We start from the raw sequence: 15,325 nt of genomic DNA on the forward strand, positions 1-15,325 counted from the left end.
TCAGCGTATTTCAATGATGAGGCAGGCAGCGAGATTCCATTTTCCAGAACCTAATGGTGGAGTAGTGCAAATCAGACAGAAACTTTCGGATTTTTTAGTTTAACTGTGTATTTGCCCCTCTTCTGAAATTGTTGTACCATTTGTGCATAAGTAACATTGGGGGGGGGGGGGGGGGGGGGGGGGGGGGGGCGGTAATCGTATAGTGGTATTATCACTGAACCAGTAATCCAGAGCCCCAGGGTTTGAATCCCGCTGCCACACTAAAATTCAATAAAAATCTGGAATTAAAAGTCTGAAGACCATGAAACCATTGTCGATTGTTGTAAAAACCCACCTGGTTCACTAATGTCCTTAAGGGAAGGAAATCTGCCATCCTTACCTGGCATGCCCTGCATGTGACTCCAGACAGACCCACAGCAATGTAGTTGACTCTTAAATGCCCTCTGAAATGGCCACTCAGTTGTATCAAACCACTACAAAGTCTCATAAAAGGAATGAAACCAGGTGGACCACCCAGTATCGACCTAGGCACCGGAAATGACAAAGGCACACTCAGCCCTGTTAGCTCTTCAAAGCGCTCCTAACTAGCAGCTAGGGGCAAGTGCCAAAATTGGGAGAACTGTCTCATTAGTCAAGCAACAGCCTGACATAGTCATCTTTATGGAATTGTACTTTACAGACAATGCCCCAGGCACCACCATCACCCACCGGCAGGACAGACAGGCAGAGATGGCAGCACAGTGGTATACAGTTGGGAAGAAGTTGCCCTGGGAATCCTCAACATCGATTCTATGAAGTCTCGTGGCACTAGGTCAAACAGGTGCAAGGAAGCTTTCTGCTGGTTACCATGTACCACCCTTCCTCAGCTGATGAATCAGTGCTCCTCCATCTTGAACACCACTTGGAAGAAGCACTGAGGGTGGCAAGGGCGTAGAATGTACTTTGGATGGTCTTCAATCCATCACCAAGAGTGGCTTGGTAGCACCACTACTGACCGAGCTGGCCAAGTCCTAAAGGACATAGCTACTAGTCTGGGTCTGTGGCAGGTGGTGAGGGAACCAACAAGAGGGAAAAACATATTTGACCTCATCCTCACTAACCTGCCTGCTTTAGATGCATCTGCCCATGACAATGTCAGTAGCAGTGACCACCGCACAGTTATTGTGGAGACGAAGCCCTGCCTTCACAATGAGGAGACCCTCCATCATGTTGTGTGGCACTACTACCATGCTAAATGGGATAGATTTCAAACAGATATAGCAACTCAAGACTGGGCATCCATAAGGCACTGTGGGCCATCAGCAGCAGCAGAATTGTACTCGAACACAATCTGGCCCGGAATATCCACCCCTCAACCAATATCATCAAGCCAGGAAATCAATCCTGGTTCAATGAAGAGTGCAGGAGAGTATGCCAGAGAGCAGCACCAGACATATCTAAAAATGAGGTGTCAACCTGGTGAAACTATATCACAGGACCACTTGATTGCCAAACAGCATAAACAGCAGGTGATAGACTGAGCTAAGCGATCCCACAACCAACGAATTAGATCTAAGCTCTGCAGTCCTGTCACATCCAGTCGTGAATGGTGGGGGGCAATTGAACAACTCACTGGAGGAGGAGGCTCCATAAATATCCCCATCCTCAATGATGTGGGAGCCCAGCACATCAGTGCAAAAGATAAAGCTGAAACATTTGCTACAATCTTCAGCCAGAAGTACCAAGTGGATGATCCACCTTGGCTTCCTCAGGAGGTCCCCGGCATTATAGATGCCAGTCTTCAGCCAATTCGATTCACTCCACGTGATATCAAGATATGGCTAAAAGCACTGGATAGTGCAAAGGCTATGGGCCCTGACAATATTCTCGCAATAGTACTGAAGACATGTGCTCCAGAACTTGCCACACTGCTAGCCAAGCTGTTCCAGTACAGCTACATCTACCCAGAAAATTGCCCATGTACGTCCTGTACATAAAAACCAGGACAAATCCAACCTGTCCAATTACTGCCCCATCAGTCTACTCTACATCATCAGTAAAGTAATGGAAAGGGTCAGCAGCAGTGCTATCAAGCAGCACTTGCTTAGCAATAACCTGCTCGCTGATGCCTTGTTTGGGTTCCGCCAGGGCCATTCAGCTCCTGACATCATTACAGTCTTGGTTCAAACATGGGCAAAAGAGCTGAACGTCCGAGGTGGGGTGAGTGTGACTGCTCTTGACATCAAGGCCGCATTTGACCGAGCGTGGCATCAAGAAACCGTAGCAAAACTGGAGTCAATGGGAATCAAGGAAAACTCTCCACTGGTTGGAATCATACCTAGCACAAAGGAAGATGGTTATGGTTGTTGGAGGACAGTCATCTCAGCTCCAGGACATCACTGCAGGAGTTCCTCAGGGTAGTATCCTCGGCCCAACCACCTTCAGTTGCTTCATCAATGACCTTCCTTCCATCGTAAGGTCAGAAGTGAGGATGTTCGCTGATGATTGCACAATGTTCAGCACTATTCACACCTCCTCAGATACTGAAGCAGTCCATGTCCAAATGCAGCAAGACCTGGGCAATGTCCAGTCTTGGGCTGACAAGTGGCAAGTAACATTCACGCCACACAAGTGCCAGGCAATGACCATCTCCAACAAGAGAGAACCTAACCATCGCCCCTTGATGTTCAATGGCATTACCATAATTGAATTCCCCACTATCAACATCTTGGGGGTTACCACTGACCCGAAACTGATCTAGACTAGCCATCTAAATACTGTGGCTTCAAGAGCAGGCCAGAGGCTAGGAATCCTGCAATGAGTAACTCACCTCCTGACTCTCCAAAGCATGTTCACCATCTACAAGGCACAAGTGATGAGTGTGATGAAGTACTTCCCACTTGCCTGGATGGGTGCAGCTCCCAGAACGGATCAGCCCACTTGATTGGCGCCACATCCTCAAACATTCACTCAATCCACCAACGACGCACAGTAGCAGCAGTGTGTACCGTCTACAAGATGCACTGCAGGAATTCACCAAGGCTCCTTCGACAGAACCTTCCAAACCCACGAGCAGTACCTTATAGAAGGACAAGGCAGCAGATAGATGGGAACATCACCACCTAGAAGTTCCCCTCCATCCTGACTGGAAAATATATTGCTGTTCCTTCACTGTCACTAGGTCAAAATCCTGGGACTCCCTTCCTAAGAGCTCTGTGGATGTACCTCCACCACATGGACTGCAGCAGTTCAAGAAGGCAGCTCACCATCACCTTCTCAAGGGCAAATAGGGATGAACAATAAATGCTGGCCCAGCCAGTGAAGGCCACATCCCATGAATGAATAAAAAAAAAAGCACAGTTAATAAATAATTAGCCTCGCCCCTATTTTGACAACAGAATCTGCTGCCATGAATTCAGTAACTTCAGGAATTTAAACTGATCTTGAACCTGAACTAACTCAAATTATGGCTAATTTAATGACTCTATGGTCTGTCTGAATCCTGTACGTCACCCTAAAAGAGTTAAAAATGTACCTGCCACTTCCTTGCTGAGTCTGGCCATTCTGTAGCTGGGTGACATTCCATGCAGCGAGTCTCTGATAATGCATATTTCTTGTATGTTATGGGGTAAACTGGCTGCACAGGTCCTGTGATAAATTTTGATGTGCAGCTGCTCTCCATCCAGCATGGAAGTGTAATATAAAAGAACTTTTAATGTAATCACAATTTTAACCTTGTATTTCATCGTTCTCTAAAGTCTAGAAGATTTTGGCTGCCATTTTGAAAGTTTAATATTACAGACAGGCCCACCCCTACCTGGGACTGAGGGAAATATAAATTATAATTATGAATATATGTCATAGTATGTCATCTTAACTCCTGACAGTTCTATATAAGTCAACTATATAAATGTAAAAGAGTTGAATAACAAAACTGTATTCAGTAGTTTGCTGAATTTTGATCAATTTGGGCATTTGAAACGGATGGAGGCTAGCAAAGGGAGCATCAGATAAAATTGAGCCTTGACCTGACAATAGTATGAATAAGAGTTTTGACAGCAGTGACAGTAAGAGAGGAGGCAGACAGTGGCTGGGATTTTCCCATCCTGTCATGGTGGGATTCAGCAGCCCAGTCAAAAGTCCATTGACTTTCAGCAGGGCCAGAAAATCCCACCCGTTGTCGCAGAAGTGGTGGAATGGAATTTGGGATACGAAACTTGGCTAACAAGGCGCAACATTGGGCAGTTGATGCAGATGTTAAAAATGCAAATTATATTAGTTGATACCTACCACCTGGCTTTGTGGATAGACGAAGAGCATAATAAATGTGTTCTTTTACAAATATTTTACAGCCCTTTGTTCTTTTGTGGAAATTTTGCTCCCACTGGTTTCTTGTGTTTTTTTGTGTGTAGAATCTCAGCTTTCAAAACAGCAACTCTCCCTGCATCACTTGGTTACACATCAAAATGGAATTGTTTTTATCATGTCTGACTATAAATGCATGAGCTTATTTTCATTATGCAGATTGTAACCTGGACGCTTATGCCAGGTCATGACTATTGATGTTTTCATTATTGTTGCTCTTGTTCATTTTTGTATTGATATTTGAGTTCCTTACAAAAAGCAAAGAACAACTCAGCAGGCCAGGCAGCATCTGTGGAGAGAAACAGAGTTTCGTTTCAGTTCATGAGAACTGAAGAAAGAAAGAAATGGAGGAATTTTTAAGCCAGGGGCGTAGGGGGAAGGGCAGGAAGAACAAAGGAGAAGGTCTGTGGTAGGGTGGAGGACAGGAGAGATTAAATAACAAAAGGTTTCATGATGCAACAACCAAAGAGAGTAATGGATATAGTAAAGAAACAAAAACAACAATTGCTAGAAAAACTCAGTAGGTCTGACAGCATCTGTGGAGAGGAAGACAGAGTTAACGTTTCGAGCCTGTATGACTGAAGTTCTGATGAAGAGTCATACGGACTCGAAACGTTAACTCTGTCTTCCTCTCCGCAGATGCTGTCAGACTTGCTGAGTTTTTCCAGCAGTTCTTGTTTTTGTTTCAGATTTCCAACATCCGCAGTATAGTAAAGAAACAAATGGGGTGTGAAGAGCTACATAAAAACTATCTGAATGCAACACGAAGGGCTAAAGAAAGAAGCAAGATGAAGACTAACCCAGTAAATCAAAGAAGAGAAGCAAATACATAGAACAAGAGGGATGCAGAGGTTATGGCCTAAAGTTTTTGAACTCAATGTTGATTCCAGAAAACTATAGTGTCAAGTCGAAAGATAAGGTGCTGTTCCTCGAGCTTGAGTTGAGCTTCGCTGGAACACTGTAGCAGGCTATGGACAGAAAGGTAAGCATGAGAGCAAGGTGGAGAGTTAAAATGACAAGCAACTGGAAGCTTGGAATCTTACTTGTGGACTGAATAGAGGTGTTCCACAAAGTGGCCACCCAGTCTACTTTTGGTCTTCCCAATTTAAAGGAGACCACATTGTGAGCACCGAATACTATGTACTAAATTGAGAGAAGTGCACATAAATCGTTGTTTCACTTGAAGGGAATGTTTGGGCCTTGGACAGTGAGTAGGGAAGAGGTGAAAGGGGAAGTGTTGCATCTCCTCCGCTTGCACAGATAGGTGCCGTAGGGAAGGGAGGGGGTGTTGGGGGTGACTGAGGAGTAGATTAGGGTGCTGTGGAAGCAACAGTTCCTTCGGAATGCTGAAATGGGAGGGCAGGGGACAATGTGTTTGGTGGTTGTATCAAGCTGGAGCTGGTGGAAATGGCAGAGGATGATCTGTTGAATGTAGAGGCTGGTGGGGTGGTAGGTGAGGACAAGGGGAGCCTTATCGTGGTTCTGGGAGGGAGGGAAAAGGGTGAGAGCAGAGGTGTGTGAAATGGATTGGACACTGAGAGCCCTGTCCATCATGCTGTGTGAGAACCCTCAGTTGAGGAAATATCAATAAAAATCAGGAATATCAATGTTTGGTCTGGTCACCACTATGCTAGTCAAAAGTGAAGTTTTAAATTGAAGTGATGAATATGCTTAAGTAGTTTTTTTGTGCTGTCCAAGGCAGTAAATGGGTGTTGTGCTGACTTAAATGTTAGGGCTGTAGGCAGAGCTTTTAATCAAAACATGGCAGCTATAATCTGTTTTTGTTACAAACACTAAGGATAAAGATTAAAGGCTGAGATTAGGATTAACACTTAGTTTTCTTTCACTTGCTGTAAAAGTGTGGATGATGTATAGTTAAAATATCCCAGGCCAGAATCAGGTATCACAAACAACTTTGCAATTCCCAAGCTTGTCTATTGCCCTGCTTTATTATCAGAGCATTACTTTGGTGAAAGTAGGGAAAATCCCAAGATATTCTATAAGTATATCAATGGAAAGAGGTTAACCTAGGAAAGAGTAGGACCCATTAGGGGCCAAGGGGACAATCTATGGGTGGAGCCAGAGGACATTGGCAGAGTGTTGAACAAATACTTCACATCAGTCTTCACTCAAGAGAATGAGGATGAAGGTATGGAACTCGGGGAGAGAGACTGCGAGGTTCTTGAGCACATTAATATAGGGAGTGACAAGATATTGGAGGTGTTGGCAGGCTTAAAAGTGGACAAATCTCCAGGTCCGGATGATTTGTGTCCCAGACTGCTGAGGGAGACAAGGGAGGAGATCGCAGGGGCTCTGACCCAAATTTTTAATTCAACTCTGGCCATTGGGGAGGTGCCAGAGGACTGGAGAACAGCTAATGTGGTTCTGCTATTTAAGAAGGATTGTAGCGTAAGACCAGTGAGTCTCAGGTTAGTGGTAGGGAGACTGTTGGAGAAAATTCTGAAGGAGAGAATCCATCTCCACTTGAAGAGGCAAGGTTTGATCAGCGATAGTCAGCATGGCTTTGTCAGAGGGAGGTCATGCCTAACAAATTTGATTGCATTTTTTGAGGAGGTGACCAGATGTGTAGATGAGGGTAGTGCAGTTGATGTAGTTTATATGGATTTCAGCAAAGCCTTTGACAAGATCCCACATTGGAGACTTAAAGAAGGCAAATGCACATGGGATACAGGGTAATTTGATAAGATGCGTTCAAAATTAGCTTAGTTGTAGGAGACAGAGAGTGATGACAGAAGGCTGCTTTAATGACACAAAGGTTGGCTGGGTGGTTAACAGTGAGGTTGAGTGTCTTGGGCTACAGGAAGATATTGACAGGATGGTCAAATGGGCAGATAAGTGGCAGATGGAATTTAACCCTGAAAAGTGTGAGATGATACACTTTGGAAGGAGTAATTTGACAAGGAAGTATTCAATGAATGGCATGACACTAGGAAGTTCTGAGGAACAAAGGGACCTTGGCGTGCATGTACATAGATCTCTGAAGGCGGAGGGGCATGTCACTGGGATGGTGAAAAGGGCATATGGGACACTTGCCTTCATCAATCGAGGCTTAGGTTACAAAAGTAGGGAGGTCATGTTGGAGTTGTATAGAACCTTGATGAGGCCACAGCTGGAGTACAGTGTGCATTTCTGGTCATCACATTATAGGAAGGATGTGATTGCACAGAGGAGATTCACCAGGATGTTGCCTGAGACATTTAAGTTATGAAGAGAGGTTGGATAGACTTGGCTTGTTTTTGTTGGAGTAGAGAAGACTGAGGGGCAACCTGATTGAAGTGTACAGGATTATGAGGGGCATAGACAGGGTAGATAGAGACTAGCTGTTCCCCTTAGTTGAAGGGTCAGTCATGAAGGCACATAAGTTCCAGATGAGGGGCAGGAGACTTAGTGGGGGATGTGAGGAAAAACTTTTTTACCCAGAGGGTGGTGACGGCCTGGAATGTGCTGCCTGGGAGGGTGGTGGAGGTGGGTTGCCTTGCATCCTTTAAAAAGTACCTGGATGAGCATTTGGCACGGCATAACATTCAAGGCTATGGGCCAAGTGCTGGTAAATGGGATTAGGTAGGTAGGTCAGGTGTTTCTCATGAGTCGATGCAGACTCGATGGGCCTCTTCTGCACTCTGTGATTCTGTAATGACACTCATTGCTTGTTGCCAAGGTAGTGTGTGCTGTACTACTGTGCTATAAGCTTACAAATAAAAAGATTTGTTTGCAATGCCTCTGTAATGGATTAAAGAAATTTGATGTTGCACCTTACAGCACAAAAATTTGACCCATTATGCCTGTGCTGTCTGACCAGTTCAGCTCTTTCCCTGTGGCCCTGCAATTTTTCCCCCCCCTTTTGCTAGTACATGTCCATTTCCCTTTAGAAAGTTATTGCATCTGCTTACACCACTGTTTCAGGCAGTGCATTCCAGATCATCATAACCCGATGTATTATATTTAAATTAGTTATATAGTGAGAGTTTAAAAAGTCCAGCTCTCAAAATTTAATGTGCTGATGTGATTTCTTTTATCCAGAATATTCTCTATGCATCCACAAAATACCATCTGATCAGGAGGAACACTGTGTAACTATTTACCATCATGGTTTCTAGCTCCAACCAATAGGCAGAATAGCAACAGAAATGATGGATGATGATTCTCCTCTTAATGTTACATGGAAGTGGCAAAATTCACCTGTGAGAGAGGTCCCATTGTGAATATCTATCAGCAGTGAAATTTGAGATTAGGTCCCCTTTGTTGGAGGTTTATTCCTATAGCTGGAGGAACACCAAGCACTGAATATTCAAATAAAGCTGTTAGCCCTTCTACCTTATATTTGCTGTCATTTATAAATATCAATATTTATCACTATCTGCTGGAGAAGCAATTCCCTTGACATGCCTTAAATATTTGATAGGTAGAATATGGTTCTAATGCCAGAACAATTGGACTTGCTGAGAAAGTGATGCATGCATGTGCATGCGTGTGTTTTTGTGTGCAAGATTGAGCGTGTAGTGATTATTGATGAGGTACAAAGAAAGTAACAGCTTGAATAGCTTCTGGAAAGGTTCTTTTAGATCAGTAAAGAATAGAAAGGGGACTTATGACGATTACATCAAAGCTTTATCAGATTCTGCCGTTATTCATATGTTGTGTTATCTATCTATGCTGAACTTGTAGCAGTTGTGTGAATGTTATATTGTGCGATTCATATTTGTTCAGTGTCTGTGACTGCCAACATAGACATAGTTTGATGATGTGTTGCCCTCATGGTCTTATATCAAGTGTCTCTTCTATTTTAATTTAGATTTTTGGGAGTGCTCTTGCACATCTAAATCTGGCTCCCTAATCCCAGTGATAAACTCAGTACTTAATGGTTCTATGATTCTGTCAGGATAAAAGATTCCAAATTTAGTACTGTATGCCATGAGAGCCAGCTCATGGACTCCTGGGATCCAAATTAAAGGAGGTCTTATGAACTTGCAGTGCTTGCCAACTGTGCTTGGACACTATTCTTGTTTATAATGTTATAACTCTGCATCCAGAATCCTGCTGTAAAATTAACAAGGTAACTTGGATGCTGCTGGAGGCACAGGACACCATCTCATGAAGTAGTTTTGTTCCCTGCAAAAAGGCATCTTCCACAAATGCAGTAGGACTGAAGTTTTATCCTGGGTCACCTTACAGAACAGCATTGTATATTTCTTACATTGACCTTCCCCAGACATCAGGGAAGATCTGCAGCTAAAATTGAGAGTGTAACTCTTGAGCAATGGGCATGTACAAATCTTGCCCATGTTTGTATCATTGTCTTAAATCCACCCCACAGTGAATTACAAGCATTGACAAAACTTGCACAATATACAGGACTCCCAAGTTTTTTTTTCGTGGTGTCTGAATACACCTGTAAATGTTCACCTCTGACAAAAACTGGATGACATGTAACTTGTTACTGCTTATAGACAGATGCAAAATCCAAGCAGATCCTGAATAAGGGCAAGGAAGTGACTTGTTAAAGATATTATAACATCATAAAAAGGTTGCAATCACCTAATCCCTCATGGATGTTTGTGTACATATATGTTCCTTAGAAAAGTACTAATGAACAAATACGGTTCCACTTTCTAGTTCTTTTCCTGTGATGTTGCTTGTGGAAAAGTTCTTCGGTAATTGTTTTATTACCATAATTACCCCTTTCCTTGTCTCTTTTTTTTCTCTTATCTTCCAAACTTTGTTTCCTTATTTCTTTCCATCTGTTTCCCTCTTGCACATTTTGTCAGTTCTCACCAACTCTTTTACTGCCTTTGTCCTTGGTAAATCTTTCTTTCATTTTGTTTGTCTCTTATTTTTGTGTTTGTCCTTCCTTCCCTCCTCTCACCTGGAGACAGACTTGCATACACTAATAAAAACAAAAAAACTGCGGATGCTGGAAATCCAAAACAAAAACAGAATTACCTGGAAAAACTCAGCAGGTCTGGCAGCATCGGCGGAGAAGAAAAGAGTTGACATTTTGAGTCCTCATGACCCTTCGACAGAACTTGACAAGTTCTGTCGAAGGGTCATGAGGACTCGAAACGTCAACTCTTTTCTTCTCCGCCGATGCTGCCAGACCTGCTGAGTTTTTCCAGGTAATTCTGTTTTTGTTTTGCATACACTAAGCCTCATCTTCCTTCCAAAACTGGGGTGCCGGGCCACGTGGTATTACATTTACTCGTACGACAGTCTGTAATTATGCACAAGTTAAGCCTCCTGTTCCTGGTTGAGAATGGAACAGAGGGGAAAACTCGCATGCAAGCAACAAACCACCGACATGAAATTCATTGCTAACTAAATTGGGTGGAGTGGGTGATGGTGCAGGGGGGGGAGTAGAACTGTGGTCACTTATCAAGTGCATGCAGCAGCAGCTTTAAGATGTGTATTTTTCCTTGGAAACAGAAAGAAGCCACAGCACAGTGCAGCAAACATGAGTTCAGAAGCTACGGCAACTGTGAATTTGTTGGTATAAATAACTCAAATTCCAGCAAAATGCCTCCAAAAGTGCTATACAACTCAACTTGACAGCAGCTGAGGCTCGCTTTAAGCATTGTTCCAAATGGCTGTCTCCCAGCTTTACAGGCCCTTGATGATTGGCGGGAGCAGGAACTAGTGGTACCTGGGTAATGACTGACAAAGATGGCACTGGGTTTTAAATTATATAAGGTTTCCAACTGTTTCTGACTGGAGCTCTGGCTGCCAAGATTCATGTTTGCCTGAAAATTGGAACAGGAGTCAAAGCATCAGGAAGAGTAATAAACTTGCAGAATAAGTATGTAATTGGCAAATTAATTTCAATATAGATGAGGTAGTGTATTTTGATTCAAGGAAAAAATAGGTCACATATTGCTTGGATAATGAAGTCTAAATGGAGTAGAGGAGAAAAGGGATCTAGGGGTACAGGTGCACAAATCATTAAGAGTATTGATGCAAGTTAATGGGAAAATAACAGGGATTGGGGTTCATTTTTAGAGAGAAATAATTGTAAAGCAATGATATTAATTTCAACTTGTATTGAACCTTGGTTAGACCACATTTGAAGTACTGTGCACAGTTTTGATCTACATATTACAGAAAGGATATAGAGGCACCAGAGAAGGCAGGAAATAGATTCACAAGGATGATAACAGAATTTAGAGTATATACTTAGCTGAAAAGGCTGAACAGGTGGCGGCTCTTTTCTCTAGAAGAGAAGAGACTAAGGCAGGATCTGACAGAGGTCTTTATGATTATGGAAGGATTTGTAGGGTAGATGTGGAGAGAATTCGTGGGGGGTGTCCAAAACTACAGGTCATAAATGTGATAGTCACTAATAAATCCAATAGGACAGTCAAGAGAAATTTGCATCCTAAATAAGAAGAATGTGGAACTCACTACCACAAGGAGTAGCAGAGGCAAATAGCAAAGGGAGAAGTCAGTGCAGTCACCGCAACTCAAAAGGGGATCAAGGAGAAGGACCCTTGCACTTAACAGGAGGAAGAGTATCCAACAGAGGGCGGTAGTAAGAAGTGACTGAGAAGCATTCTAGGAGAAGTCAGCGCAGTCACTGCAACTCAGAAGGGGATTGAGGAGGACCCACTGTCAAAGAACAGAATAGCCCCAAACATTACATTGCTGTTGTGTTTCCATCCCTCCCTCCTCCTGAAACCTAAAAAAAAAGAAAGGAAGAGGCAGTACCTTCAGGAGTGCACCAGACCTGTGAGGGACATTCTTCTAAAAGTGGATTTTTTTTAAAAAGCAGCTGATTGGTGAGTAAATCCTGGTGAGTTTTTTTTCCCAATCTATTAAAGTAATGATTGCTTAATACTGATGTAGGAGCTTAAAAAAAAGTAGAGTAGTACTGTACAAGTATAATTAGTCAAGAAACAAGGTTCCCAGCTAGCGTATTTTTTAAGGGACTAACTAGCTTAATCAAGAAGGATGTCATAACAGGAGAACTCAGACCCGTGAAATGCTCCTCCTGCAGGATGTGGGAAATGAGGGACACTTCCAGCATCCCTGGTGACGATGTATGCGGAAGGTGTGCCCACATGCAGCTTCTAGCTAACCGGATTTCGAAGCTGGAGCTGCAGGTGGACTCATTGTGGAACATCCGTGATGTTGAGCAAGTCATGGATAGCACGTTTAGTGAGGTGGTCACACCACAAGTGATGATTACTCAGGCAGAAAGGGAATGGGTGACCATCAGGAACAGTATAAGACTCAGGAAGGTAGTGCAGGAGTCCCCTGTGATCATCCCCCTCTCTAACAGACATACCGCTTTGGATACTGTTGGTGGGGGGTGCGGATGGCCTCGCAGGGGAAAGCAGCAATAGCCAAGTTCATGACACCTTGGGTGGCTCTGGTGCTCAGAGGGGCGGGAGGAAAACAAATAGCAAGGCTATAGTGATAGGGGATTCAATAGTTAGGGGCACAGACAGACACTTCTGTGGCCGCAAATGTGAATCAAGGATGGTATGTTGCCTCCCTGATGCCAGGGTCCAGGATATCACTGAGCGGCTGCAGGACATTCTGGGGAGGGAAGTTGGACAGCCAGTGGTCGTGGTACACAATGGTACCAATGACATAGGTAAACTAAGGGATGAGGACCTGCAAGCTCAGTACAAGAAGTTAAGAGATAAATTAAAATGCAGGACCTCAAATGTAGTAATCTCAGGATTACTCCCAGTTCCACATGCTAGCGAGAGTAGGAATAAGAGGATAGACCAAATGAACGCGTGGCTGGAGAGATGATGTAATTGGGAAGGATTCAGATTCTTGGGGCACTGGGACTGGTTCTGGGGAAGGTGGGACCTGTACAAACCGGATGGGCAGCACCCAGGCAGAGCTGGGACCAGTGTCCTTGCGGGAGCTTTTGCTGGTTCTGTTGGGGAATATTTAAACTAGTGTGGCAGGGGGATGGGATCCCAGGAGTAGGATCAGATAGGTCAGATTGAGATCAGAAAAATGGAGGTAGAACATTAGCTAGGGATGTTGTGATAGACATGGAGTTACAGGAGCAGCAAAGTTTACAAAGTGTCCAGCCAGGGAAATTGACGGGGTTAAACTGTTTATACTTAAATGCAAGGAGCGTTACAAACAAGGTAGATGAATTAAGGGCACAGGCAGACACATAACAGCAGCAGGATATCATTGCTATAACAGAGACCTGGCTAAAGGAAGGACAAAACTGGCAGCTTAATATCCCTGGTTATTGAGTCTTCAGACAAAATAGAGTAGGAGATAAAAAAGGAGGTTAAAGAATCAATCCCAGTTGTGAGAAGGGATGATATACTAAATGGGTCAACAAACGAGGCTTTATGGATTGAGCTTAGAAATAAAAAAGGGGCAGTCACACTACTGGGAGTATACTACAGACCCCCAAATAGTGAAAGGGAGATAGAAGAACAAATATGTAGGCAAATTTCTGCTTGTAAGAACAAGAGGGCAATAATAGTAGGAGACTTCAACTATCCTAATATCAACTGGGGTTCAAACAATATAAGGGGCACTGAGGGAGAAAAATTCATGCAGTGTGTCCAGGAAAATATTTTCAATCAATTAGTGACAAACCCAACAAGGAGATGCAATTCTAGACCTAGTGTTGAGGAACAAAGAAGGGTAAGTGGGTGAAGTGACAGTTGGGGACCATATCGGGTACAGTGATCACAATTCAGTTAGATTTAGCATTACCATGGAAAAGGACAGAGATAAGGCAGAAGTAAAAGTCTTGAACTGGGGGTAGGCAAATTTTGCAGAAATGAGAAGGGATTTGGCTGAGGTGGACTGGACAGCACTGCTAGAGGATAAAACAGTGGAAAACCAGTGAGAAGCACTAAAAAGCGAGATCCTAATTGAACAAAGTAGACATGTCTCCTACAAAAATAAGTGATACTGTCAAATCTAGACCCCGCTGGTTGTCTAGAGGAATACAGGCGAAGATCAAACAGAAAAAGAAAGCATTCGATAGGCACAAAGAACTAAGCACTGCAGATAGCCTCGACAAATATAGGAAGTGCAGGGATGAAGTAAAAAAGAAAATAAGGAAATCAAAGAGAGGGCATGAAAAAAAATTAGCAAATAAAGTTAAAGATAACCCAAAGATGTTTTACCAATATATGAATGCTGAAAGGTTAGGAAAAAGTGGGACCTATCAGAGATGAAGATGGAAACGTGTGTAGATGCAGAGGCTGTGGGAAGGGTTTTGAATGATTGTTTTGTCTCTATGTTTACAAAGGAAAGAGAGATGTAGATATAGTAGTCCAGGAGGAACACTGCGAGATATTTGATGGGATAGTCATTAAGAGAGAGGAAGTACTCGAAGGGTTGAAATCCTTGAAAGTTGATAAGTCACCTGGGCCAGATGGATTGTTTCCAAGGCTGCTGAAGGAAGTCAGGGAGGAGATAGCAGATGCTTTGAGGATCATTTTCCAATCTTCACTAGATACAGGGGAGGTGCTGGAGAAATGCCAACGTAGTTCCATTGTTTAAAAATGGATCAAAGGAAATGCCAAACAATTACAGGCCAGTTAGTCTTACATCGGTGATGAGCAAATTAGTAGAATCAATCCTGAGAGATAGGATTAACTGTCATGTGGAAAGGCATAGTCAGGGATGGTCAGCATGGATTTGTTAAAGAAAGGTCTTGCCTCACAAATTTGATTGAATTCTTTGAGGAAGTGACAAGAGGGGTTGATGAAGGTAGTGCAGTGGATGTTGTGTACATGGATTTTAGCAAGGCATTTGACAAGGTCCCACATGGCAGTTTGGTCAGGAAAGTAAAAGCCAATGGGATTCAGGGTAATGTGGCAAACTGGATAAGAAGCTGGTTTTGTAACAGGAAACAAAGGGTAATGGTCGATAGATGCCCTTGCAAATGGAGAGTTTTCTCTAGTAGTGTTCCAAAGGGCTCAGTGTTGGGACCCTTGCTGTTTGTGTTATATATTAATGACTTGGACGTGAA

General features: G+C 43.3%; 1 protein-coding gene across 10 annotated transcripts in view; it reads left to right on the forward strand.

Annotated features, from left to right (window-relative positions):
* Positions 1-15,325, forward strand: part of atxn1a (ataxin 1a) — a 439,854-nt gene that overhangs the window by 337,024 nt on the left and 87,505 nt on the right. The window contains exon 1 of one of the 10 annotated variants that reach the window (XM_041183905.1): positions 803-820. The exons of the other annotated variants lie outside the window; for them this stretch is intronic. The gene's annotated coding sequence lies outside the window, so the exon portion shown is untranslated. Of the gene's footprint in view, positions 1-802; positions 821-15,325 lie in introns of those variants that run through there. 10 annotated transcript variants of the gene reach the window in all.

This window comes from Carcharodon carcharias, chromosome 3 (genome assembly GCF_017639515.1).
Source record: "Carcharodon carcharias isolate sCarCar2 chromosome 3, sCarCar2.pri, whole genome shotgun sequence".
Lineage (NCBI taxonomy): Eukaryota > Metazoa > Chordata > Chondrichthyes > Lamniformes > Lamnidae > Carcharodon > Carcharodon carcharias.